The following is a 27,976-nucleotide window of genomic DNA, read 5'->3' on the forward strand; positions in this document are numbered from 1 at the left end:
TATATAATATATATTTATGTATTCTAAATTTTAGTCATTATATATTATATTGTGCTGGGAATACAGTTCAGTGGTAGTTTCTTCCTAGCATTCATGAGGTCCTAGATTCCCACAAAAAAAAATTAAATAAATATTCTTAAAAGAAAAAAGTCATGCTGGGGAGATAGCTCAGTCGGTAGAGTGCTTGCCTTGCATGCACAAGGCCCTGGGTTTGATTAAATGTATAAGAAATGCCCTATGAACTGGAAGAAAAATAAGGACAATTTAAAAGAAGGTCAAGTTATAAAGTATGAAAAGCAAGCACATATACTTTCAATCTTTGATATGACCCCATAACACAGACTGTGATATTAGTGAAAATGTTATTATAAAAACTCTTTTTGGAACTATAAATCCTAATACCCTAAGGGTGGGTCAGATCCTATCTGGCATTATATGCCATGTGAAGGGGGAGCACCATTCTTTTTTATTCCTTTTCCTGGGAGGACCTTTAAGAGGCCTCTATAGTAGGATGCATTACAGTGCTTTCTATGTGCAAGGAAGGATTACTACATTACATTTCATTTTCAGGTCTATTTAATGTTTGAGCTATTGATCAGATGCCAAGAGAGACATAAATAAAATGAGAAATGTGCATAGAAGTACAATTAAAATGATCCCATTCAAGAGCTAAGAAAATGGGGAAAGGAATCCAATGCTCTCAAGGAATTTAAGAAGTACCATCACTCAGTGTAGAGGCCTGTTACTTTACCATGCAAAAAGATTATTTGGTGATCAGAGCCAGAAAAAGAAATTCAAACTACTTGTTTCTGTAGTTAGTTCTGTCATTTAACCACATTCTAATCATTCAACTCTGCATATTACTGTAAAAAACAACAACCAATCTCTAAAATGCATAACATGTAATAACACTTAACCAGCCTAAGAGAATGTTGCTAGGCTTAATTAATGCTTGCAAAAGCACTCTAAGATTTTTTTTATAAGCAAGAACTATGTAACAGCAAAATATCTATTACTAATTCCATATCTCTCCAACTAAAGTAAGTTTTGGCCTCCTAGTATTGCTGGCAGCAAAATAAACCTGACGTCATTCTTCTAAGCCCAATTGGCAGCCCAGCTGTGCTATTATCCCCAGGAAGAGTGGTCATGTACGGTAATACCTGCATTATGTGTCTATGACCAAGCCAAAATTACCCCCTTGGAATAGAGTTCAGCCTCTGAGAATGTAGAACTGAGAAGACATGCTGGGTTGAGCAGACCAGTCGTGGTGAGGGACATTTTTGTCTGATAATGGCTCTAAATTACTGATATCAACTTGGCGTCTGAGACTCAGGGCAAAAGCAGCTATTTTCTTTCTATGTGAACATTCACCAAAAATATGAATGCAGCTGTCTTAGTCTTGATTTTCTTCCCTATTTTTATAAGATGCATAAGGTCATGACTATAAATGCAGATAAAATTTATATAAAAAACCAAATTAAGTAGAAAGCATTTTACATATTTTAAAATAGATCTAGTCTTTTTTCTTATTTATAGATTTTAAGGAATATAAAACCCAGGCCCCAAGCCAATTGACAGCTTAATAAACAACTACACAGTTATGTCTTTTTAGATATAAAATATACCAAAATAATAGAGGCTAGTAATTTAGTATAATACTTATAGCAACAGCTTGGTACAATTTTTCCACACCACAGACTTGATTATGACAACAAACTCATATCCTGCAAAGAAAAGATTAACCTTATACAAAATATTCTTTAGTAAATGTATATATTGCATATATAATGTATATAGTGGGGGTGGAGGGAGGAAGGAGAGAAAGATTATCATATAAAATAAAAACTATGTTCACAACGCCTGTTCAAATAGCTGGCTATTGACTTTTTTAGAAAGTAGGATGTGGTCAGAGTAAGTAAAAGTGACAAATATCTCTTCTCCTCCAAGATTCTGTCTCCTGATAAAACACCTTTTATAAAGATTTCCTGGGTTTCCTTCCAGGAAAAACAAAAGTTTCTTGCACATATCAATAAATACTTATGTGAAAATATTTGTACACATATCTACTTGGTTTTTTTTCCTATTTTACTAAGAGTGAAATTGCTGAGTTAGAGTATATTTTAGTTTTCTAGATACGCCACACACATTTAGCAAAGTAAAAATTTATCTTTGACAAAATTAATCTTTATGTAAATCAATGAAAAACAATACATTTTCTGAACCAAGGCAAAATAATTTAATGTTCATCTGAGATTCTATAAAATGGATGAAAGAGAAGAACAGGGATATTTGTAAAGGAAGTATACATCTTGACTTTCAGTCCCTAGATCACTTAAACTCTGAGAAACTCTGTCATTACATTTCAACTATACCTCTCTCCCAAATTAGACATGAAACTTTTCCATATTTGGGGAAAGTGTGGAAAGTTGAAATTCTTGAATTTCTGACTTTTTATCTTGGTTCCACCCTGATCTTTTACCTTAGTTCTAAGAAAGGGACTTTTGTTACAATAACTGCATATTTGATCTCATGTCTTCATTCCTTACTGCCTGGTACCCCAATTCTGATGGACAGTGTCATTCTTTTCCCTTAAGAATTTCCAAGAACTTGAGTCGTGATGTAAGTCTTGATACCCAAGGATGACTTTCAGCCATGTGTCCATGAAAACTCCCTGCAAACAGAGAAAATTCCCTCCATTTATTTTCTACATGTAGACCTCCCCTTGATGTTAACTGCCATGACCTACTACTGGGACCATTTGCTTCATTCTACCCTTGGACACTCCTTTCATGACTGGTCTCTAAAACTGTGTTAGCAGTAAAATGAGCTTTGTTTTAATAAAAAGAAATTTTGAAATTTCTACTATAATATATTATAAAATTCATGTTCATTGCTTAGAAATTGTTTCCTAATTTATGGTTTCAATAATTCAAAGGCACATTCGTTCCTTTAGCCATTGGAATACCACTTGGTTAATTACCACTGTGGCAAATAAAGTGTAGCCCATGGCAGCATAAAAGCACCCCTAAAGCATGCCACACTACTTCTTGAGAGAAAATTGTCTCTAGAAAAACTTGGATGATAAAATTTAAAAATAAAATTGTTTCATGTGTTTATATTAATTCCTAAGTACAAGATGAAGTCTGCATTTCTAAACTGGCCATGGTGGCAGCGACGTGGGAGACTGAGGCAGGAAGATTCCAAGTTTAAGCCTGACCTCAGCAACTTAATGAGGTCCTGAGCAACTTAACAAGACTCTGCTCACAAAAAAAAAAAAGGGGGTGGGGGTGGGGAAAGGGCTGGGGATGCAGCTCAGTGGTTAGGCCTCCTGGGTTCACCTATAGTACAAAAAAAAAAAAATTTAAAGAGTCTGCATTTCTAAATGAAAGCACAAGTATTCAAATGAGATTCACTCACTGTAGTTAGTCTCCCAATCTACCTACCAGAGATTATATGCTCTAATTCTGCTCCTCCTCATTCCTTGGGTTCAACCTTTGTATAGGAGGAGGCCACTAACTACTCAACATTGAGACTGGTAACAGACCTGAACTTTTCTTCTGTTGTGATTTCCCAGTGATGTCCCCAATAGTCCAATATTCTTGGTTCTTCCATAATTAACATGGTACTAGTTGGTATGTAGGCTTCTAGCAAAGGAAGGAAAAGCAGTGTAACCTGACCTACTTGTTTTCCCTCTTTCTTGTTTCTTCCCACAAATCTTCAGGCAGGAAGGGCTGGGCTTTTCTTTATTTCCCCTTCCAGTGTACTTGGAATTTTACATGGTAAAGCAAAAGGACAAATGAGGGCCTTCCTTTTCCATCATAGTATATCTTCCTTTGTCTTAGTGAATGTATCAATTAAACCAAAATAGTTGTCAGGGGACAAAGGGAGGTACAGAAAACTTAACAATGACAGACTGAATTGGGATTACTTTTTCATATATCTATTACACTTACAGATATGATATTATCCTAAACTAATACTAACAGAAAAAAAAATGTCACCAGCTGTGGAAAAAGATAGATGTTTAGTCAACAAATATCTCTAATACTTATTTACAGTTCTTGGTTATTACCAAATTGAGGATATATTCTGCCTTGAAGGATGAGAAAAGCCACTTCAGAGAATATTTTCTGGGGGAGGGGGAAAGGTCTTTCCTTGGTTTAAGGTATTTTAATTGTTATCAATATGTTCCAAATATGAATTACGTGCTATTCTACTCAATCATCTTCTGTGGATCCATGAACTGCAGGCACACACACACACACACACACACACACACACACATATACATATCAGATACTTCCTCAAAAATTGCACAATAATGTTGAAATTACTTGGCTCAAGAGAATTTGATGAAGGAAAGTTTGGTAAATGCAAATCTTTAATCATGTTCCTCTGTATTAAGTGCATAGTTCTTTGTGAATTTGAATTGCCAACTTTTAAAGACAAGCTGCATAGTTTGATAATATAGGCACAAAGAAAGTGTCTAAGTACAAATTACTTTCTCTTTACTTTCAGAATCTAAATAAGCATTCATAAAAAACTATATAAACAACCCTCTTCATGCAAATCATAGACATACATATCTTAATACCCACATATACTAGTCTCAGAGAAAAAAACTAAATTATTCAAAAGGTATACCTGGTAATCATCTAGAACTTCCAAATTGTGGGACAAATAATGTTTGTTCTACAGAATGACAAGCACAAAGTTGGTGGGATTTAAGAGAGATGTTTGCACAGGTCACACTTTCTTAGGTTTTTGTCAACTCAGGCTATCTGGGCCATTTCGCCAAATTAAAATACTTTATATCCAGAAATTTCTGAAAGTATCATGTGCTATAATTTAAATAGAGTATATTTATCTCTTGCTGAATTAAAATCTTTCATCTTGCTAAATTTTAAAACTAAATCACAAATTATGTTGATTGAAATTCCAATTTGTAGTCCTTTACACTAACATGACCCATGTTTACTGGAATGAGTGCCACACTGAGAGGCAACAAAGTCTACAGTCAGACTGTAGTCTGAAATCAAAGGTTTCTGAGTAGACCAATGGGTGACCTTCTACAACCTATTTAACCTCACTATGCCTCAGTTTTCTCATCTGAAAAACTGGAAAAATGGTAACATCTACCTCATAGAATTGTTATGAGGATTAAATGTTATATAAAGCTCTCAAAACAGTAACCAGCACTGATAAGTACTCTCTAAATGTTTGTCAACCAAACAAAACAAACACTGAACTAAAGCACAATGTATTCTTTGTTTCCAAGGTCAAAGCACAATAATAACTCTTCAAGCAGCCTGGTGGATCTAACAGCAGGACATGAACAGCTTTAAGAATAATTTGAGATAAATGAAAAAACCAAGATATTTTTGTCTGTTGTGTCCTGGACTTCAGTATGTGAACTTTGAAATTAAAAAAGTACATTTTAACATTACCATGTGACTTTTAAGGATGTACCTGATCAGTGTGGGGTGGGGGTGTGGTACTCTACATTTGTATTTCTCTTTGGTTTTTCTCTTCTTTTCTCTTAAACTATTTTTTTTCCTCTGGTCCTAGGAAATTTAAAGTTTTTCTCAGTGCTGAACTCAATAACACAAAAATGTGATAACATTACTAGTTCTTCCTTGTAGTTTGTTAATATTGAAGCTATGTGGGTTGACCATTCAGATTAATAATTGCATTTCTCCACAACCTAGTATCATGCCAATTAGGTAAGCATCAAAAATGTATAAAAGAATTACTATTGTTACTCCAATAACCTCAGGATAAGAGCAAGGACTAGCAAGATGAGTGAACTGGACAGTTAATATCACCAGGAAATCACTAGGACATAAAGTATCTGAAAATGGCCCATAACTTATGATGGTAGGAGCACTGGAAGAGATTTAACAACTACCGATATGTCCATTTCATTGATTATGACTAGCCTACAATTCTACTACTAGATGTACAGTTATTTGGATCAAAAAAGTACTTAACCTTTAAATAAATTGTGTCCTTGATTTTTTTCCTTCAGGTGGTATACAAACGTGAGTATATTAATAAAGCAAACATTTCACTGTGGAAATGTCCCCAAAGACCCTAAGCAGGATTTGTCACTTCATCGTCTATTTTTCCACAATATTCTACTCAGAGCACAAAGAAAATGTAGCATGTTTTAAAATGATTAGTAGTCTGTCTTCTTACTTTTTTATGAATTTCTCAAGGTGTCTTTTTAAATACCTTTGAATTCTTTTCACTGAGGCTAGTGATGGCACCCATAAACATTTAAAATTGGTGCCTACTCAATAAAGGATCCAGGTGTTTCCCTTTCACTGCAGTTCTAAGACACTAATTCAAAAATTACTCCAACCCCAAAATTATTAAAACACCAAAATTCTTTTACAATTATACTATTTGATGGAAAACTAAAATTGTCCTGGGTCACAATACAGTGTCAGTTATAAAATGAGAAGTACACTTCTTTTCTTGATTCCTATAGAACTATTTTTTTTCTATTTCATTCAGACAACCTTAAAACTTTTCACCTTGAGTTTATTTTACTATTAGTGTATAGATAACCAAATTGAAGAAAACAAATCCTTAAAGAGACATGAACATTTTTCAAATGAAATTAATTTATTCATTGTATTGGATGGAAGCACAAACTACAAATCAATCATTCATTCTAGAATTCCCTATTTTTAAAAAAAGAAGATATCATAGTAGTAATAAGTGAACTTCTGGGTACTTTTGATTTAAATATCTCAGTAAGGTAAGTTATTCAACAATTGAAATCACTCTTTAAAATAACAAATTTATCAATAAATATTTCTTCAGTATTTATTACATGCACTCTCCTTGGACCTAAGGGTATAGTAGTGAATAAGACACACAAGTCTGACTCTCCTGAAGATTGTATCGTAATGAAAGAAGACAGTGGATGATAGAAGGGGAAATGAATGTTTAAACAAACTAGGAAAACATCAGAATTGCATAAGTTCTACATAGAAAACTGAAAATAGGGTGATGTAACAAAATAGTTGAGTGGCTGCTTTAGATTGGGTATTAGAGTTTTCTCACTCTGATATTTATGATATGACAGACCAACTATGAGAAAATCAGATAGAAGAACTGAAGCAGACTATACATGAAGTTCAGCATTGGTTTGAAGACTGGTAATATTAACTTAGGCTGAACTTAAGGTTGCTTTCATTTCTATTCACTACACAAGCAGCAACAAATGATTCAAAGGGTACAAGGGTGTGGGTATGGAAGAGAAAGAGAAGAGAGAGAGAGAGAGAGAGAGAGAGAGAGAGAGAGAGAGAGAGAGAGAGAGAGAGAGTGTATGCATAAAATAAAAAATACAAATAGTATCTCTTTTCACTTGTGAGTTGCCCATCCATTATGTGTTAAGTCAGCTTTGAGCAAGCAATCTACCAAGAGTGAGGCTCTTGCCTTTTATGTTTTGGGGAGCTTGGGAGAAGGAATATCAGAACTCAAGGGTCCACTTTGTATTATCACACTTGCATACTTCCAGTTCTGTGCATCTCTGAGATGAAATTTAGTTCAGAGTCTTTAAGGAGGCAAAAGATTTGGTTATTCAGGAAACTGAGTCTGACAGTGGGGTTGAATCTTGTTGAAAGGGAGATAGGAAAATTAAGCCAGATCATATAAGGCCTTATGAGCCATGGTAAGGAGTTTTGATTTTATGATAGTGTCCTGGGAAGTCACTGAGAGGTCTTGAGGAGGGCATGATCTCGTAGACTGAAAAGCTTAATTTTTCTCCTCTGTGGAAAACAAAGGCTATTTTAGAAGGGTTGGCAAGAGATGATGGCTGCCTAGACAAAGGTGGCGGTGGTACAGATGGGAGGAAGTACATCACAGTATGTCTGATATAGTCCTTAGGATTAATGTGGGGATAAAAGAGAGAGGGAAATCAAGCATCAATCTTAGCTTTTTATCTGTATGTTGATGGTACCATTTTGGAAGAGAGGAAAGAGTAAAGAAGAGAAGGTTTTTGAGAAGAGGGGACATTCTTATCCTTTCACAAGAGTGCTGTTCATTTTCTACTGTTGTCCAGATGCACAGGAATAAGTAGGTGGTCCTTCTGGAACAGGGATTTAAAAAAAGGAGAAAGTCTCTCACAGTATAATCAACTATCAAAAACCTACAACATTAAATATTAACTGAGAATAACTCCAAGAAAATGTACCAGCTGAACACTGAACAATGAATTAAGGACTAACTGAAAGATTTATAAAAGAATAAGCTACTATGCTTTAGGAATGGTCAGTTCTGAAGGGTTTTTTCATTTAGTTTTGTGTTTCCTTGTATTTTTTAAGTAATTATTTAGCAATGAAAAATATACTATATAGAGAGAATTGTTCAGAATCCCACACATTACTTACAAGGAACCTGGGAACTCAGGAGTTTTCTAAATCTATATCCCCACAATACAATTGAATTGCCACTGAAAAGGATTTTTTTTAAAACAAATTAAAAATCAGCAAAGGAAACTACAGCAGAATCTTAGAGCTCACCTGAAATGTATCATATGCTAATCTTAGCTGTACCAAAGAACTAGGCACATTATGCCATTTCAAACTTAAAATTTTTGGGTGAATTTAAATATCATCCTACACTAAGTATTAGCATTGAGGAAAGGGATTAAAGATGACTCCTACCAAATGTTTAAACCAAATCTCCAAGAATCAGTCAGAATTTGGAGAATACAACTAAAAATTTTCTCCAGATTTTTGAAAGAAAAAAAATTTCAGGAGGGTTAGATATTTCCTATCACATATAGCATTCCCCTTACCAATCAGCCAAGTGTTTAGTATCAGAAAACAGACTGATTTTTAATTTTTCTGTTCACGTTTTTGGGAAATTTAAGAATGTTCAACATTGTTTGATTGATTAAAAGGGCTGGGGTGATTTCTTAACAGAAATCTGTAAAAATAATAGGTAGTACACACAAATTGAGCTCTTATTTTTCAGTATAAAATCACTGACATATGAATGAACAAAAGAGTAACAAAAAGTCACATAATTCAGTAACATGATACATGTATAGTTTTTAAAATGAGAACACATAGAATAGAGAAAGATTTCTATGAACTAGCAAAAGAAGAAAGAACCCATTGAGAGAAATTGACTTCAGGATGTACATACACACAAAAATTTCCACATGCATTGTTTCCAGGATTTATAAACTGATATTCTCATTCCATTCAGCCATCCTCCTAGAAATTAACCCAACTTTAGGAAGAAGAAATATTATATTTCCTGAGTAGCCAGCAACCTCTCTGAGGGCCTGAATGAATTTGATATGGTTCTTTAATGTGCACCCAAGACAGTACAGCAAGAAAAAAAACTGACTCTCTACCTCCACTGTCACATGTATGGAAGTAATAAGTGTAAATTGGAGCAAGTGGAAGCCTGATTTTCTTCATACCAGATCATTCACCTCTGATGAAGTGACTTTGATTCCCCCAATTTCAATTCCCAGCTTACCAGAAATGCTAGTCTGTCCTCACTGCATTTCTTCAGAAAAAAATGTCTCTTAACATGCAAGGAGAATAAAGAAATGAAAATTTTCAGCAGGGCACATTTACTGACAAGCATACTATTTCAAGATTTCTTCATCCAGTATAGTGCTATATTCTTTGATATGACAGCTAATGTGACCCAAGGCCAAAATCTTCAGGGTAAAGATTAAAGTGTTCAACAATGCAGTGGCTTTTGAATAATCTGTAATACAGTTTTCAGTAAGCACTACTGCCATGAAATGGAACAAATCCACCATAGGATAGGACTTCTATCTAAGCTATAAGAAGTGAGTTTGTGATAAGTAGTTCATGGTTTCGAGCTGAATTTCTCATGTTTCACATTCTTCTAAACTTCAGTATATTAAATAGCAAACAATAAAGCTTAAGTCTATTTGTTAAAGGGAAAATTATCCTATGACTAACTTCAAAATTGAGCTCTCCATTGTGGCCATTGTTAACAACACTCAGGTAATGCAAAAGGAAAAAAAGCAGGAACCCATATAAAATATAATTTTCAAAGTTAATGCCCAATACAAATTTCATTCAATATTCTCAATTTCCCAGAAATCATGATGGTTACTTATTTTCCACTTACATATGTCTTGGTGAACCATCACCTACATACAACAAGGTACTAGAAATAATCATGGATTGCAAAATGTAAATTCTTATCTCGCTCAACTATATGATAGAACAATTTGAGCAGGAAATCAAAAGAAAGATGGTAATATAAAACATCTAAACTACAGCCTGATCTCCTATTGAAAGACTTAACTGATTTGCACATGAAGATTGCTAAGTAGCTTGTCCAATATCACTGATGCTACAGTCAGATTTTTCTATGAAGAGCACATGAAGGAAAGTATGCAAAATGCATAGCACAGGACATGGCCCATAGTTAATACTCAAAGAATGTAGGTCCTGCCCCTGATCAAACTCCCTTATATTTTTTCAGTATAATATGCTACCAAAATATTATGGCACTTTAATAAATGTTTTTGAGTTTAAGATTTAGTAAACAACACATAATGAGACATTTTTATTTCAAATTTTGATAAATAATTAGCCTTGTTCATAAATTTATGTATCAAAAGATTTCAGTGTATATTTACTCAAAATGGCTTCTCTAAATCAAATCATCTAAAGATATCATTAAAAACTAAGTATAGAAATTATAAAAGATCAATTTACATGATGTTAATTATGCATGTAAACAATGTCTCCTATGTTTACTATTAATGTCAAGACAAAAATTAATTTTAATAATTAAAATTTGAATAAGAAGTCATCTTTATTTTCAATAAGCTATTTTGATGAATGATAACTGTATATTTGGAAGTTCTGTGAAGTTTTGATTTACAAACTTCAAATATAAGTTTCTTAGATATCTACATTTAATTTGTGAAATTAACTGAAATTAATTTATCTGAAATAAACTATTTAATATATTAAGTAGGTTAATATATTAAATGAATATACTCAGTCATTAAGTGTGTGTGAAAAATGAATAAATATAAAAGAATCACAACGTATAAAAATACCAATGTTAATCAGAATATGATTCTACTTTGGTTATTTGATTAAATGCTAAGTGACTAATTTATTTGAGGAACAAAATATTCATCTCCACTTTAATGTGACTGCTTCTCATTCCACAAAGATCATGTTAGTAACTGTTTTGGAGTTTCTCCAAAAGGGAGAGAATCCAATTTTTATACCTTTCCAAATTTAGGGTTCCAAACAAAATGGAGTTAAGAAGATTCACATAATATCAGAGATGAGATCATTACATGTCTTCAGCAGTCACAGAAACATTCTCTATTAAGTGATGCTGCACAAGCAAAACTTACAAGCATTAACTAGCTCAAAGCCAATGATAAATAAGGAAATAAGAATATGGACAGATTCCATTATCTGCAAATGCCATGTCATGGAGAGAAGCAAAGGCACAAAGGCACCCAACAACACATCATGTCTAGCAGATTTATCAACCTTATTTTGTTTGTATGAAGAGAAGAATAAAGAAGAGACATACTTAAAATTCTTCATTTTCTATCTATATGAATGGCCTTTGATGTGTGTGTGTGTGTGTGTGTGTGTGTGTGTGTGTGAGAGAGAGAGAGAGAGAGAGAGTGAGGAGAGAGAGATGGATAACAACAGCAGCAACAGGCATTTCCCCCTCTCAAGTTCCACCTCAACTTATACATCTTCAATTTTTTTTTCTCTAATAGCAAATGAAATTTTTTTCTATGATGCACAAATGGTGAACTCCCAAATCAATCTTCAAAACACAATACTTTATGTCCAGTGTATTCTAGAAATCAAAATGACAATTTTTATCTTCTTGAGATCATGTTTTTGATAAGGCTTGCTTCTCTAATATTTCTACTGTTTATATAAAACAAGAAAAAGGCCTCCCTTTATCAAAAATTTCTCCTAAATAACACAATCAGTCATACAGAACAGTAAAGAGAATCCTCAAATGTCATTTTGCCTTTTCGTTTAATTTTCATCTGCCATTAAATTTTCCATCACAGCCTCTAGTAAACTCACACATCTAGAGCCAAGAGGTCTTCAACAAAAGTGCCAAGAACACACAATGAGGAAAGGACATTGTCTCAAAAAACAGTGCTGTAAAACCTAGATAGTATGCAGAAAAATGAAACTAGATCCCCAACTAACAAATTAAGGCTTAAATATAAGATCTGAAACTAGGAAACTACAGAATAAAACATATGGGGAATTCTTGAGCACAATGCAATGAGAAAGAATTTTTTTAATAAGACCCTAAAATATAAGAAATAAAGGGAAAACGGACAAATGGGATTACATCAAACTAAAAAAACTTCTGCAAAGAAAAGAAAACAATCAGCAAAGTGAAGAGGCAACCTACACAATGGGATTAAATATTTTCAAGCCACTCAGCTGAGAGGGGGTTAAAATTCAGAATATGTAAAGAACTCAACTCAATGATAAAAGTCAGATAATGCAATTAAAAATGGGAACTAGACCAAAACAAACATTTCTCCAAAAAAGATTAATATATGGATGGCTAACAAGTATACATAAAAATACTCAACATCAATAATCATAAGGTAAATGCAAATAAAAACCATAATGAAATATAACCTCACCCCAGTGAAGTGGCTATTATCAAAAAGGCTAAAGATAACAAGTGCTAGAAAGGATGTGGATGGAGAAAAGAGAACCCATGCACACTGTTGGTAAGAATGTAAGTTAATATAACCATTATGAAAAGCAGTACAAAGATTCTCAAAAAACTAAACTTAAAACTACCACATGATACAGCAATTCCATTACTGGATATATTTTCAAAGGAAATGAAATCAATGTGTCAAAGAGACATCTGTACTACTAGGTTTATTGCAGCACAATATGTAAGAACTAAGAAATGTAATCAACCTATGTGTCCATCAACTGATGAATGAAGAAACTGTGATACATGTACAAGACAGAATACTATACAGCTACAAAAGGATAAAAACCCTATTTTTTGTGATAACATAAAGGAAGTTATGCTAAGTAAAATCAGACAAGCACATAAAGATAAATACCTTCTGATCTCAAATGTAGAATCTGAAAAAGTTGACCTTGTGGAAATTAAGCAGAATAATAGTTATCAGAGGATGAGAAGACTAGGAAGGAGCAAGGAACAAAGAAAGGTTAGTCAATGGGTATTAAGTTACATGTAGATATAAGAATAATGTGCAATTGCACTGTAGGATGACTATAGGTAATAATAATGTACCATATACTTCAAAAAAAGCTAGAAGAAAGAATTTTTAAACAAGTTTACCACAAAGAAATGATAAATGTCTGAGGAGAAAAATATTTTCAACAATTGGAATATTACCCAATGTATATGTGCACTGAAACATCATATGATATCTCATAAATATGTGCAATTTTTGTGTCAATTCAAAAATGAACTTTTAAAATTTATTCATCACAGTGGGAATTTTTTGTTGAATCCAAAAGTGCAATGTGTACTATTCCTTTATTATTACAGAGAACAGGAGGAAGAGTTATTAACTTAACAATAATATGACACCAAATATCATATGGAAAAGTTTAAAATTGATCAGTTCACTTTAAGTAAGTTTACAAACACAAAACACTTTTACTTAGATGACCAATAGCAAAACAAATTTCATCTTCCTTATAAAAATCATCAACTTATCAGCTGAAGTTGTCCTTCAAGTTCTACCCTAGATAATTAATATAGTCATGTATAGCCTAACAATGGAGATACATTCTGAGAAATGCATAATTAGGAGATTTGGTCATTGTGCAAACATCACAGGGTATACTTACACAAATAAGATAGATATGAAGGCATTAGGCAATGTAATCTTATGGGGTATATGGTTTGTTGTTGACTGAAATGTCGTTATATGGCACATGACTGCAGTTCAAATTCCTTATCTGTGACTTGTATAAAGCCTGATGCATTTTTCCAAGGTCTCTACAAATCAACACAGACTTATATGCTCAAATACCTAAGTTTCTGCTCTTATCTAAGGAGTTCAGTTGAAAAAGTATTACAGCACTCTCCAAACAGGATTCATATGTAGAAATGAGTCCTTTTCCATAATGCACACCAAAAAAAAATTGGTGTTCAGTCAGCTTTGTTGAAACTTTGAGGAAGAGAATTTACATTATTGAATGCAAACTTAATATTATTCATTAAAAAATCTTATTCTTTTTTTATTGTAAACAAATGGGATACATGTTGTTTCTCTATTTGTACATGGAGTCAAGGTATACCATTTGTGTAATCATAAATTTACATAGGGCAATGTTGTTTGATTCATTGTTATTTTTTTCCCTCTCCCCACCCCTCCCACCCCTCTTTTCCCTCTATACAGTCCTTCCTTCCTCCATTCTTATCACCCTCCTTATCCCTAACCCTAAACCTAACCCTAACCCTCACGCTACCCCTCCCACCCCCCATTATATGTCCTCATCCGCTTATCAGCAAGATCATTCGTCCTTTAGTTTTTTGAGATTGGCTTATCTCACTTAGCATGATATTCTCCAATTTCATCCATTTGCCTGCAAATGCCATAATTTTATCATTCTTCATGGCGGAGTAATATTCCATTTTATATATGCCACAGTTTCTTTATCCATTCATCAACTGAAGGGCATCTAAGTTGGTTCCACAATCTGGCTATGGTGAATTGAGCAGCTATGAACATTGATGTGGCTGTATCTCTGTAGTATGCTGATTTTAAGTCCTTTGGGTATAGGCCAAGGAGTGGGATAGCTGGGTCAAATGTTGGTTCCACACCAAGCTTTCTGAGGAATCTCTATACTGCTTTCCAGAGTGGCTGCACTAATTTGCAACCCCACCAGCAATGTATGAGTGTACCTTTTTCCCTACATCCTCGCCAACACCTGTTGTTGCTTGTATTCTTGATAATCGCCATTCTAATTGGGGTGAGATGGAATCTTAGGGTGGTTTTGATTTGCATTTCTCTTATTACTAGAGATGTTGAACATTTTTTCATATATCTGTTGATTGCTTGTACATCTTCTTCTGTGAAGTGTCTGTTCATTTCCTTAGCCCATTTGTTGATTGGATTATTTGTATTCTTGGTGTAGAGTGTTTTGAGTTCTGTATAGATTCTGGAAATTAGCGCTCTATCTGAAGTATGAGTGGCAAAGATATTCTCCCACTCTGTAGGCTCTCTCCACATTCCTGATAGTTTCCTTTGCTGAGAGAAAGTTTTTTAGTTTGAATCTATCCCAGTTGTTGATTCTTGCTTTTATTTCTTGTGCTATGGGAGTCCTGTTAAGGAAGTCTGATCCTAAGCCAACAAGTTGAAGGTTTGGACCTACTTTTTCTTCTATAAGATGCAGGGTCTCTGATCCATTTTGAGTTGAGTTTTGTGCAGGGTGAGAGATATGGGTTTAATTTCATTCTGTTGCATATGGTTTTCCAGTTTTCCCAGCACCATTTGTTGACAAGGCTATCTTATTCTTAAAAGTCATTCTGGCCATTCCACATGTGTGGCTGTGTCATTCCCTTTCTGTGCTTCTTTTCTTCTCAGTTTCCCCTTACTTTGTTCTAACTCACACTGCAGTAGACTTAAGTTTTCTCTCTCATGCTTTATCTCCTGTTCCCTCATACCCTCCAATTGCATCCATTAAGTCATTTATGAAAATATTTTCCTGACCAAGACAATCTCATCCCTAAGTGAAAGTATGAAGCCATTAGTTAACTTTTTTTTTCCTTTTTCACCCAAAGGAACCCTTTAGCTTTAGTTCTTTAAGAGTCTATAGTATGAATCAGTGTTTGTCTAACTTTCTTTTTAGCATAGAAACCTTTTGTCCTTTTGACCCTTTTGTTCTTTTACACAGAACTTTAATACAGGACTAGGAGAACAGAGCTACTACTTGAAGTAGAGGCATGGAGTGGACTAAGAGATTCTTTCCTTTGTTCTCATCTTGCATTTTTCTTCTTTAAGATTTTCCAGACACATGTTACTGAAAGATCAGATCTCCATATAATAAGATGTGAAAAATACTAGATTATATATGAAATAAGAAACTGCAAAACTGAGTAATTGGTTATACTTAAAATATGAGAAGAATGAGTGTAAGTTGACCTCAAGATCAAGAACCTTTCAAACTGAAAGAAAGATAACAAAAACTGGATAGAAAAAAAATAAGTTGGGGAAAACGTACAGTACATATAGTGTCATAATTAGTGATTATAAATGCAGATCTTTTGGTAATATTGTTACATGAAGTGCATATAAAAATGGAGGCTTAAATGACAAATATTTCTAAAGTATCATAAAACTTAAGCATTGGTAAGTGAATAATTAATTTCTATATTCATCTATGCTTCCCACTCTTATAATTATGTATATTTTAATTAATCTCTGTTGATATGTAATATGGTAAGCTAAATTAAATTTCAACATTTAACTCTAAAGGGGCTACTTTAATTATCTACAAAATAATTTCCATTTATTATAGTTTGCTCCAAAGAATTATTATACCTTTTCCTATCTTTCACTTAATCTTATCTATAGTTTATGTTTTATCTTTCCAAATGGAACCTAAGTTTTATATAAATTAAGGGCAACCAGCATATGAAAGAATAGAATAGATCTAACATTCATGATAAGCCTACCATAAGCAAGGTGCTTTACTAATGCTATTATATCAGCACTTTTCAATTCTGGTTGCACATTAAAATCACCCAGGGGTCTTTTAAAAATATTCTGATACATGAATGTTATCCCTGGAGAATCTGACTAAATTTGTCAGAGGTGGGGCCTTGACTTGAGAATTTTTTAAGGTTCCCTGAGTGATCATAATGTTCAGTCAGGATTGAAAACATCACATTTTTATATACTTTATGTCATGTTATCATCAAAACAATCTGACCAGGTAATTTTATTATTCCTTCATTCAGTTTAGAAAATCATATTTTAGAAAGGTTGCAAAATTTGCCAAAGGGAATTGTGAAAGTAAATATCACTTGGAATTTAAACCCAAAGTTCTTTGACAACAGTGATTTTTCTAACCCCCTCTTTGTCCAATTCAAAACAGCAGAATTTTATGAATTCTGAGTGGATATTTGTATTTACTTACTTTTGGCTTTAAGATATGTAATAAAGTACCCTTACCTCTTATTTGGTACCAAGACTTGTTTTTCTTTCTTTAACTAATTGAAGTGACTCAAAGATGAAATTACTTTGTTATTTTATTGCATTATTTTTTTTTTTTACTTTCAAAATGTTCCTGTTTAAAAATAGTTGTGACTATGTTTAAAAATTATGGATTTTAGAATTACCCACAAGAGACAAGAAAGAACACGAAATATAAAAGTATTCAAGGAACATAAAAAAAGATTATATTTATCAAACATTTTATTTTACCTATCACCTTTCAGGGAGAAAGGTGAAGTCTGTTATGAAATATGTTCATTTGTTAAATAGCAGTCAAACTTAAATAGAACATTCAATTTTTAAAATCTTGTTTTTTGAAAAACATTCAGTAGATAAGAATTAAAAATATAAATTATGTCAATATTTTATTTAAAATTTAAATAAGCCTATATAAATTATAAGTTAATTTACAAATATTTGATAAATTTATGAGAAGAATAAAATATTATTTATGTAATTTCAACTATCCAGCTCAAAACAAATATATAAATAACCTGCAATCTATTGCCTTCTGTCTTAAAATATATTATCAGTGGGCTATTTTTTTTCTTAAAGGCATACCTAAGGTGATATTACCAATTCCCTAAGGGCAACGAATTCCACTAAACTAGAATTCATACTTCAGAGAGGAGATGGATAACATCTCACAATTCAACCTCAGCAGGAGTCATTAAGTCAGGCATGTTTGTGAGGGCTGTATTTCTCATTGGATTACAAATTCAATAAAATCTTTGCCTTTGAGTTACTAGCACTACAAAGATTAAATCAAGATATTGTGATAAAAGAAAAATCTTTGGATGTTTGGAGATTTCTAGGTAAAACAGTTATAATTTTTACCTCAAATGGACATACATAGAAGTCATTTAGTCCTACTTTTTCATTATACAAACCAGCTACAAGGCTTTTGCTATAGTCCCCTTTCATTTTTAGCCCCCTCCAATCCTATACCCACTACATTCAGCTTAAGTCAAAATGTTTTATGGTTTGTTTTGCTTTGTTTTGTTTTTATACTAGGGATTGAACCCAGGGGTGCTTTGTCACTGAGTTACATCCCCAGTCATTTTTGTTTTATTTTGAGACAGTCTCACTACATTGCTTAGGCTGGCCTCAAATTTGCAAGCTTCCTGCCTCAGCTACCCCTGTCACTGGGATTACAAGCATACAACAATATGCCTGATTCAAGTAAAAATGTTAATTGTTCCATGTATTGTACATATATATATATATATATATATCCGCTGAGAATAAGAGGATTCAGTCCTTCCTATTCCAACACCTTGCTGATATCCCCAGGATCTATTTCATCATTTCCTTTCTGTTTGGGGAATTTCCAAGGTCCGTTTATTTGGGGTGGGAATGGAAGCTTGCTTCTGCTGATGACAAATTCTCATAGTTTTTCTTCATCATGGAATGTTTTGTTTTCCTATTCATTACTAATGATTAGCTGAATCAGACATGAAGTTATGTCCTTTCCATTCAATATTTGAAAACTATTGTAGTATTTCTGTTTGACCACTATAAATATATATACATATACATATATAAAACATTATATATATAATGTCTTAATGACAAGATATATATATCTTTATGTATAAAACATCATATATATTTTAATGAGAAGATATATATGTATATATCTGTATTTCTATGTATAGATATATAGATATTTTCTCATTCAAAATGTTTTCACCCTAAAGATAATGTATCATTTCATTCATTCTGCTCTGTTTGCTTAGCCTTTTCAGTGTATCTTTTTCTAAATTTGGGATATTTTCATCCATTATTTCTTCAAATACATTTTCAGACATACTCTTCTCTCTTCTACTGTAACTCAGATGACACAAATGTTAAAACTTTTGTCCCTACATCTTTATTCATTTTAAAGTATATTTTCTTTTTGTAGTTCTGATTGGATAATTTTTATTGTACTATGATTAAATTTACTTATTCTTTCTTCTTTTTCCATTATTCTATTGTTAGGACTGTTCAAAGAACTCTAAAATTTCCATTTAATTAATCTTTATGTTTTTTCTTTCTTAAAACTCTGTTTCTTCGCTGAAATTTTCTTTTTTTTAAATCTATATTCATAATTACTTATTGAAGCATTTTTATGATGGCTGCTTTAAAATACTTGTTATCTGTTTTCAGCTGGCTTTCTCTGATAAGGAGAGACCTCATTACTGCCAGTTGGTGTGGAAGTCTAGGTTATCCAGTTGGCCTCCACTGTCATCAAAATCAAGAGATTTTCCTTGCTATTACCAGCAAGGAATGGGAGTTTATGTGACCCATAATATCTCTGCTAATATCACCTGGTTGGCAGTGTCATGAATGCCTCATTATTGTTCCTTCATCATCTCCACTGATACCTTGATAGGAGTGGACTGGGTGTGATGTAAGTCCTGAGTCTCCACCAGCCTCCTCTGACATCGTAGCAATTGATAAAAGATGTGGCACCTTGTTACAAAGTTTGAGGGAATGAGTTCAAGCTCCACATCACTAAAACCACTGATAGACAGAAAGGGGTCACATTAGCTTGACTCCATACTTAGCTTTTTTTGACACTACTCTGTCTCCTCACTTAGCATTTTCTGACTGCTATGGTGTCAGGGTCAAAAATCTGTTCCATGGTTTTGACTAGAATAGAGTGGTCACTGTCTACATTTTTTTCTTTCTAGTCTTCCCCTTTCTTTGTCCTTCAATTGAAGAGAACTGGTTTTTGTAGGGGTGTTGTTTTGGTCTACACTCATTGGCATTTCTGGAATGCCTCACTTCTCTAGGACTAAGTCTGGAACATATGAGGCAAAGGGGAAAAAATAACCTAACAAACTTATTACCATGTTGAATATTTCATGTAATTTACTGAATTCTATACTGAAAGTGAAAAATGGAGCACTTATGTGGGTATGCATCATTAACTTACAATTAATAAATATTAAATTATAATTCTACTGAGTGCACTATGTTTTCTGACCATTGTAAAGCCCAAAAATTGTAGGTCAGGGACTATGAATAAAAAATAAATAAATTCAAGGGCACGTTAAAACATGTCATACACCACAGATAAACCCTTGAGGACCTCATTATGCTAAGTGAAATAAGAAAATCACAGGACAAATATTATTTACAGGATACCACTTACGTGAGATATATAAAAAAGTAAAAAATGTAGAAGCAGGGATAGAATGGTGGTTGCTACTAGTTGAGGAGAAGAAATGGGGAGTAGGTATTCAACAGATAAACTTATGCCATTAACTGCTTATATTTTAAAAAGTAGAAACATCTCAAGTCAATAATCTTATGCTTCAAAATTCTAGAAAATTAAGAACAAAATAAATCCAAAGCAAGCAGAAGGAAACATAAAGATAACAGGAGAAAAAAGTGAAATTGAAAATAAAAAAAGTGAAATTCAATAAAACAAAAAGCTGGTTCTTTAAAAGTATCAATACAATTTGATAAAATTCTAGTAATACAAATAAATAGAAGATATAAATTATCAATATCAGTAATGAAACAAGGAGATATCACCATAGCATCAAAAGGAAAGTAAAAGATTGTACAAACAATTCTGTACATATAAATTTGACATGTTAATTGAAATGAACCAAATTCCTTGAAAAATACAAACTACCATAATTCAACCTCTATGAAACAATTTAAATAGCCCCATAATTATTAATAAAATTGAATTTGTAATTACAAAACTCCTGAAAAAGTAATCTCCATTCCCACATGATTTTCCTGGAGAACTCTGACAAAAGTTTAAATAATAAATACCTGTTCTACATAACCTTTTTAGAAGATGAAAGAACAGGAAGGACTTTCCAATTCATTTTCTGAGGCCATTATTATCATCATATTAAAAATAAAGATATACAAGAAATCTAGAAATTAATACCCTACATGAATATAGATACAAATACTCCTAACAAATTATGAACAACAAATTCAACAATATGTGAAATAAAGTAACACCATGACCAAGTAAGGTTTATTCCAAGGATGCAAGAATAGTTTTATATTCAAAAACCAAGGCAATCCAATATATTAACAGGAAAAAAATCACATAATAATACCAACTGGTGAATTTTGTCTGGCAAAATTCAACACCCATTCATAATGAAAACTAGGAATAGAGGGCAAATTCTATACTTTGAATTTTAAAAGTCTACAATAAAAACATCTAAAATTAACATTATATTGAAGAAAAAAAAAAAAAACTATAAGCTTTCTCCCTAAGATCAGCAACAAAGCAAAGATATCAGTTCTCACCACATTTCTTCACCATGTTGCTAGAATTACTAGCCAGAGAAATAAGGTATGAAAACAAATTAAAATGCATAAAATTTTAAAGGAAAAAATAAAACTGTTCCTATTCATGTATGGCATGATTGATTAGATCATTGAACTAATAAGAGATTTTAGCTGAGTTACAGAATGTAAAATAAACATGTAAAAGTCAATTGTATTTTTACATATTAGCAATAAATATGTGGAAATTTAAAAAGTACAGCACCATTAACAATACTTGAAAAAATAAAACAATTAGGTATAAGTCTGGTAAAACAAGTACAAGATTTCTGTGCTGAAAACTACAAAAAGCTGATGAAAGAAATCAAAGATCTAAATTTATAGGGACATACCAAGTTCATGAATTTGAAAACTGAACATAGTAAAGACATTAATTCTACCAAATTATATATAGAATTTTATAACTCTTATCAAATCTAGGCAAAATTTTTTATGAAGTAGAAAATATTATTCTAAATTTACATCATTTACAGGAAAATGAACTGGAATCAATAAAAACAACTTTGGAACAGGAAGATAAAATAGGAAGAATATTAACAAGTTACAGCAATAAATGGTAGTGACCATAGGACAGGCAAATAATAAAAGGATAGTTCAATGGAATGGATTCAAGAACACAGAAATAGTCCCATACTAGTACACAAACTAAATTTTCGACAAAGGAGGAAAGCAATTCAATAGAGGAAGAACAGTCTTCCACACAAATAGTGCAAGAGCACCTGAATATCAATAGGCAAGACTCATGAATTTTGAGAAAAGTCTCAAACCTCATAAAAATATTAATTCAAAATGAATCATTAAAATAAGGGTAAATGTAAAATGTAAATTTATAAAACTTTTAGAAAAAAAAATTTGGAGACCTACAACTTAGATTCAAAAGGTACAATTATAAGGAAAAAATTGAGAAAACTGACTTAATCATCCACAGACTGCAAGAAAATATTTGCAAACCTCATTTCTCATGTGTGGAAAATATAAAGAACTTTCAATAATTGACAGTAAAATATAAATAATGAAACTAGAATACTGTTCCTCCCAAATATCACATGTCATTTCACTGAAGTGTATACATTGATGGCAAGTAAGCACATGAAAAAAATGTTTAAAATTACTAGTCAGCAGGTAATTCTGACGTGTAAGTGTATCATGGTAAGATACACATAGATCAGTACAGATAAAAGAGTGGAAATACTAAATGATGGTCAAAGTATTCATCACCTAAGTACATTGTTGAGAATGTAAATAGTGTAGTTGCACTGGAAAAATACTTTCATTGTTTCTTAAAAACTAAATATTACATACCATATAACCTGGCTAACACAATTTTGGGCATTTATACTACAGAAATGAAAACCGACATCTACACAAAAAACTATATAAGTATTCAGAGAAACTTTGTTTTTTTTAATTTTTTTTTTATTTTTACAGACTGCATTTTGATTCATTGTACACAAATGGGGTACAACTTTTCATTTCTATGGTTGCACCTGATGTAGATTTATGCCATTCATGTAATCATATGTGTACATAGGGTAATGATGTCTGTCTCATTATTGGTGCAGCCACTCTGGAAAGCAGTGTGGAGATTCTTCAGAAAACTTGGAATGGACCCACCTTTTGACCCAGTTATCCCACTCCTCAGTTTATACCCAAAGGACTTAAAATCAGTATACTACAGTGATGCAGTCACATCAATGTTTATATCAGCTCAATTCACAATAGAAACTTTGTTTTTGTTGTCGTTATTGTTTTTAACAGGGATTGAACCCGGGAACACTTAACCTCTGAGCCATATCCCCAGACCATTTTTATATTTTACTTAGAGGCAGGGTCTCACTGAGTTGCTTAGGGCCTAACTAAGATGCTGAGACTGGCTTTGGACTCATCATTCTCCTCCCTCACCCTCTCAAGCCACTGTGATTACAGGTCTGTGCCAACACACCCAGCTCAGAAACTTTATTTGTATAGGCAAAAATTAAAAACAAGCAAGTGTCCTACAAAAATTGAATAAGGTATAATAATAAGATGTATTGAAATGGAGAACAAATTAGTATTGTCAGGGGTTAAGGATGTGGTGGGGTCAGGGAGGAGAGGTAAGGAGGGGCAGCATGAGGAAGATACTTGCATTAATGCATATCTCTGCATCTTTATCATAGTGGTGTTTACATGAATCCATACATGTGTTAGAACTAGCCACATAACTATCAATAAGTCAATTTCTTGGTTTTTATATCTTACTAAGTTAATGCATACCATGTGGGAAACTGTGCAAAGGATACATGGGAAGTCTCTGTACTATATTTGAAACTCCTTATGAATTTATATTATTTCAAAATAAAAAGTTTGCTTAAATCTTAGATTCTAGTCTTTGAGAGACATTCCTGGGACACTATACTAATACAAAAATGAGAGAAGACTTGGAGGTTTTCCCTTGGAGTATAAACAGCTGAATATAAAATAAAAAGTCATGAAGTAGATTCAGTTAATTCTACAAGCTTTTATAAGCTTCTAGGTTATATATAAAAGTCAAAAACTCAAATAAAATGAGCCATCAATACTTCTAACAGAGTTGTAAAATTAGGAAGAGCTTCTGTTTTCACCAAAGACAACATAATTATCACAAATAGTGATTATCCCATCTCTGCTATGCACCAAACAAAAGAATTAATTATTTTTCTCTCCCCAGTTGTAAGCCAACTGCCAGACTTAAAGTCTTGCCAACTTTGTATTATCTTTGCATATTCCTTTTTTTCCTGAGCTCCTGCTACTACACTTAAAATTTCCAAGAAGGAAGGGAAAATCAGTAACTATAAAAAGCTAAATGAACATGTCCCTATGATTGTTCTGCAGCACAAATTATATAATCACTTAGTATTCAATGATTCTGATTCAGTACCACCAAACAGAACAGGTGATCATTATTTCAGAAATATCAATTGTGGGTCATCTGGAAAAGTTTTAAGTAGCTTGTTAAATCCAACTACAGATATCATTATAGCACAAATGCATCTAAACACAAACTTGTTAAAATAGAATTCTGCTGGAAGGTAGTTTACCCAGGTTTTTTGGTCTGTTTTCACACTGGACATTGGACTCTTGACCCTTATGATTAGATACAGTTTTAGACCTCGATTATGGTACCTACAGAGATTTTTAATTTCAGTGGGGACTTAAAGAATATAAGATTTTGGTTGGGGTTTTTAGCTCAATAGTAGAGCATTTGCCTAGCACGTGTGAGGCATTGGGTTCGATTCTCAGCACTGCATATAAATAAAACAAATAAAATGAAAGTCCATCAACAACTTAAAAGATATTTTTAAAAAAGAATATAAGATTTTTTGGGATGAACTAAATATAGCCTTTGTGATAGAATCCATTAACAATTTTTTCTACATATTTCTGCTTACTGATATCAAAACCTAGTGGTTAAAAACAATCACTTTTTATTGTCTTTAATGGTTCTGAAATCTGGACTTATTTGAGATTTCATACTACCAGTCTCTGTGCAGCTGCAGCTGGAGCCACGAGAAGGATTCAAATGGGCTAGACATCCAAAACCACATTTAGAGAGCTGGTAACTGATGCTGGTTATTGGCTAGAAATTCAGCTGGGTCCATCAACTAGAATGCCTACCTGTTTGGGACCTTTCCACACAAGCAGGGCTTCTTACACCTAGCAATTTCATTTTGAAAGGGACTGTTCCTTGACTGAGTATTCTAAGAGACTCAGTTGGAAACTGAAAAACTTTTATGACCTAACCTCTAATATCCTAGAATGTCACTTCTGTCACATTTAGTTGGTCAAAAAGTAATTAAGATCAACCTAGAATTAAGAAGAATGAAATTAAACTTCACCTAGTAATGAAAAAAATGCAAGTCATATCATCGAAGAATAGGTAAAACAGAAGCTACTTCTGTGGCAATCTGGAAAATAAAATCTTCCACATATGGAAACTTTGTTTCTTTCTAATATGCCAGCATAAAATCTCAGTTGAGTGTTTTACTGGTTAATCACAAAAATGAGAGCATGATGATAGAGCTCTAGATATCCCTGATCTAAGAATTCTCTTTTTTCTTTTGTTACCTTTTCTAACAGTAGCACTTTTACAACTATAGAAACAGTCACTGAAAACTGGTGGTGGCACTTCTGCATAACGATCTGCTGTCTAACAGAGTAGCCACTAGCCACACATGGCTATTAACACTTGAAATTTGGTTAGTCCAGATGTATTATCAATGTAAAATATATGTAGAATTCCAAGGATTTGGTACTTAGAATGAATATAGGATATTTCATTAATAATGTTTATGTTGATTACCTGTTGAAATCACTTTATACTTTGTTTATAGTGAGTTAATTAAAATACATTATTTAAATTAACTTCATCTGTTCCTGTTACTCCTTTTACTATGTGTAGTTACTAGAAAATTTTAAAGTTATTTACTCATAGTTTGCATAATATTTCCATTGGACAGTGCTGACTCAGAAGATAAAGTAAATCATATTTCCCATTATATAGCACCAAGAAAGGACATGGAGTCTGCATGATTACAAGATTTCGCAAACTCATAAAATGAAGCGTTTTAATTACTTTGTGCTAAATTTTATGTGAGATGCATAAGCACATTCAAAATCAACATTTTGGTATTTCTATAATCTGATTGTCTTTACTGAGATTTAAATGCACATTTCATATCTAATATATCTCTATGTTTACCATGTAATTGCGACAAGTATTTCACATAAGACCAAAGTTGCTCACACACTCTATTAAAGCAGACTTTTGATTAAGATCATATATTAATTTTCTAATGCTGCTATAATATATTACCACAAACTTAGTCTTAACAAAACCAATTGATTATCATACAGTTCTTGACATAGAAGTAGGACGGTATGATAAAATAAAGGCATCTCCAGAGCTGTGTTTCTTTCAGGAAACTATAAGGGAGAATGTTTACTTGTACTTGGATTGTTGGAAGATTCAGTTCATTGCAGTTGGAGAACTGAAATCCATTACTGTGTCCCTTCATCTTTAAAGCAAGCAATGGTGGGTTGACTTTCTCATGCTTTAAATTCCTCTCCCTCCTTCCATCTCATCTCTCTTACCCAACCATGAAAGGTTTTGTGCTTTAAGGATTCAAGTGATTAGATCAGCCCTGCTCACTTAGGCTAGGATAACGTCTCCATCTCAAGGTCCCTGTCCTTAATCACATATGCAAAGTTCCATTTGCCATGCAAGGTAACATATTAACAGATTCCAGGGATTGGGGAATACACATCTTTGGAGGCCATTATTCTGTCAACTAAAGATAAGAATCAATAATACTTATTATAAATATTTCCTCACCATGTGTAAGTGAAAGAAAAACATGTTTGAAATTAAATGAAATGCCCTTAGTCTGAAGCATAGTCATAATCCAAATCCACCATGATATTAGAAATTTATATGAGGTTGGTATGAATGTCAAATAAATAAAATAAAGGCATTGTATCCATCTACAACTAAAAAATATTTTAAAAAATAAATAAAAATAATTACAAATTAAGGTGGACCAACTAGCATTTAGAGGTCACTAACTATATACTCTCCAATTAATTATCAAGTAGCCAAACAAATACACTGAGTTGCTTATCTGTATCTGATACTCCTAAACCTCCTTGAGCTCAGAAACAAAACTGCAAACTGGCCTTTGATCCTAAATTACATCACAATGGTAAGACAACTTTTCAATATAAAGCTTAACTACAAATTCCTTTGAAAATAGTTCAATGAAAATTAACTTATAAAGATAAATCAATAGTAAAGGTGATGTTATGAATGACTCAAAGAAAGAATTAAATTGAAATTTGGCTTGCTTTAAAAGCAAATACCCATAAATAAAACTATGTTCATGAAATACTGGAAAGAAACATATTTGCCATTTAATGATCAGGACAGTCTCAAATCTCACCTTTCCTTCTTCCTGCTACATTTCATTCACCCTGAACACTCTGTGCTCCTGATTGTGTGTTTTTGCACAGGCTGTTACAACTCCTTGGTGTAGTGAGCAACCTACTTGTCCTTCAAAAACTGGAATAAGAGTGCTCCCCTCTCTGAGGCCTGTCCTTGGTTGACCCAAGGAGTTAGTTACTTCCTCCTTTGTGCTGTTATTGTACCTAGTACTTACTGCCATTACAGCTGTTAGCATACTTCATTTCACTTGCTTGTTTATTTGTCGGATTTCCCTTAACAACTAAGACTGCAATTGTTCAGACTAAAATCACCAGTTCTTAGAATACTTTCTACAGAATTATGGAACTATAAATTGCAATAATACCAATAGAATTTTAATCCTAACTTTAAATTTTAGCTATCTCTTATAGCCAATACAGAAACTGTTAGCAAAATGTGAAATACCTCTTAAAATCCTT

The 27,976-nt window shown here is 32.9% G+C and overlaps 1 protein-coding gene across 2 annotated transcripts in view; it reads right to left on the bottom strand.

The window, feature by feature from the left end:
• Positions 1–27,976, bottom strand: part of Ctnna3 (catenin alpha 3) — a 1,721,400-nt gene that overhangs the window by 1,202,889 nt on the left and 490,535 nt on the right. The window lies entirely within an intron of this gene.

This window comes from Sciurus carolinensis, chromosome 5, assembly GCF_902686445.1.
Source record: "Sciurus carolinensis chromosome 5, mSciCar1.2, whole genome shotgun sequence".
NCBI lineage: Eukaryota > Metazoa > Chordata > Mammalia > Rodentia > Sciuridae > Sciurus > Sciurus carolinensis.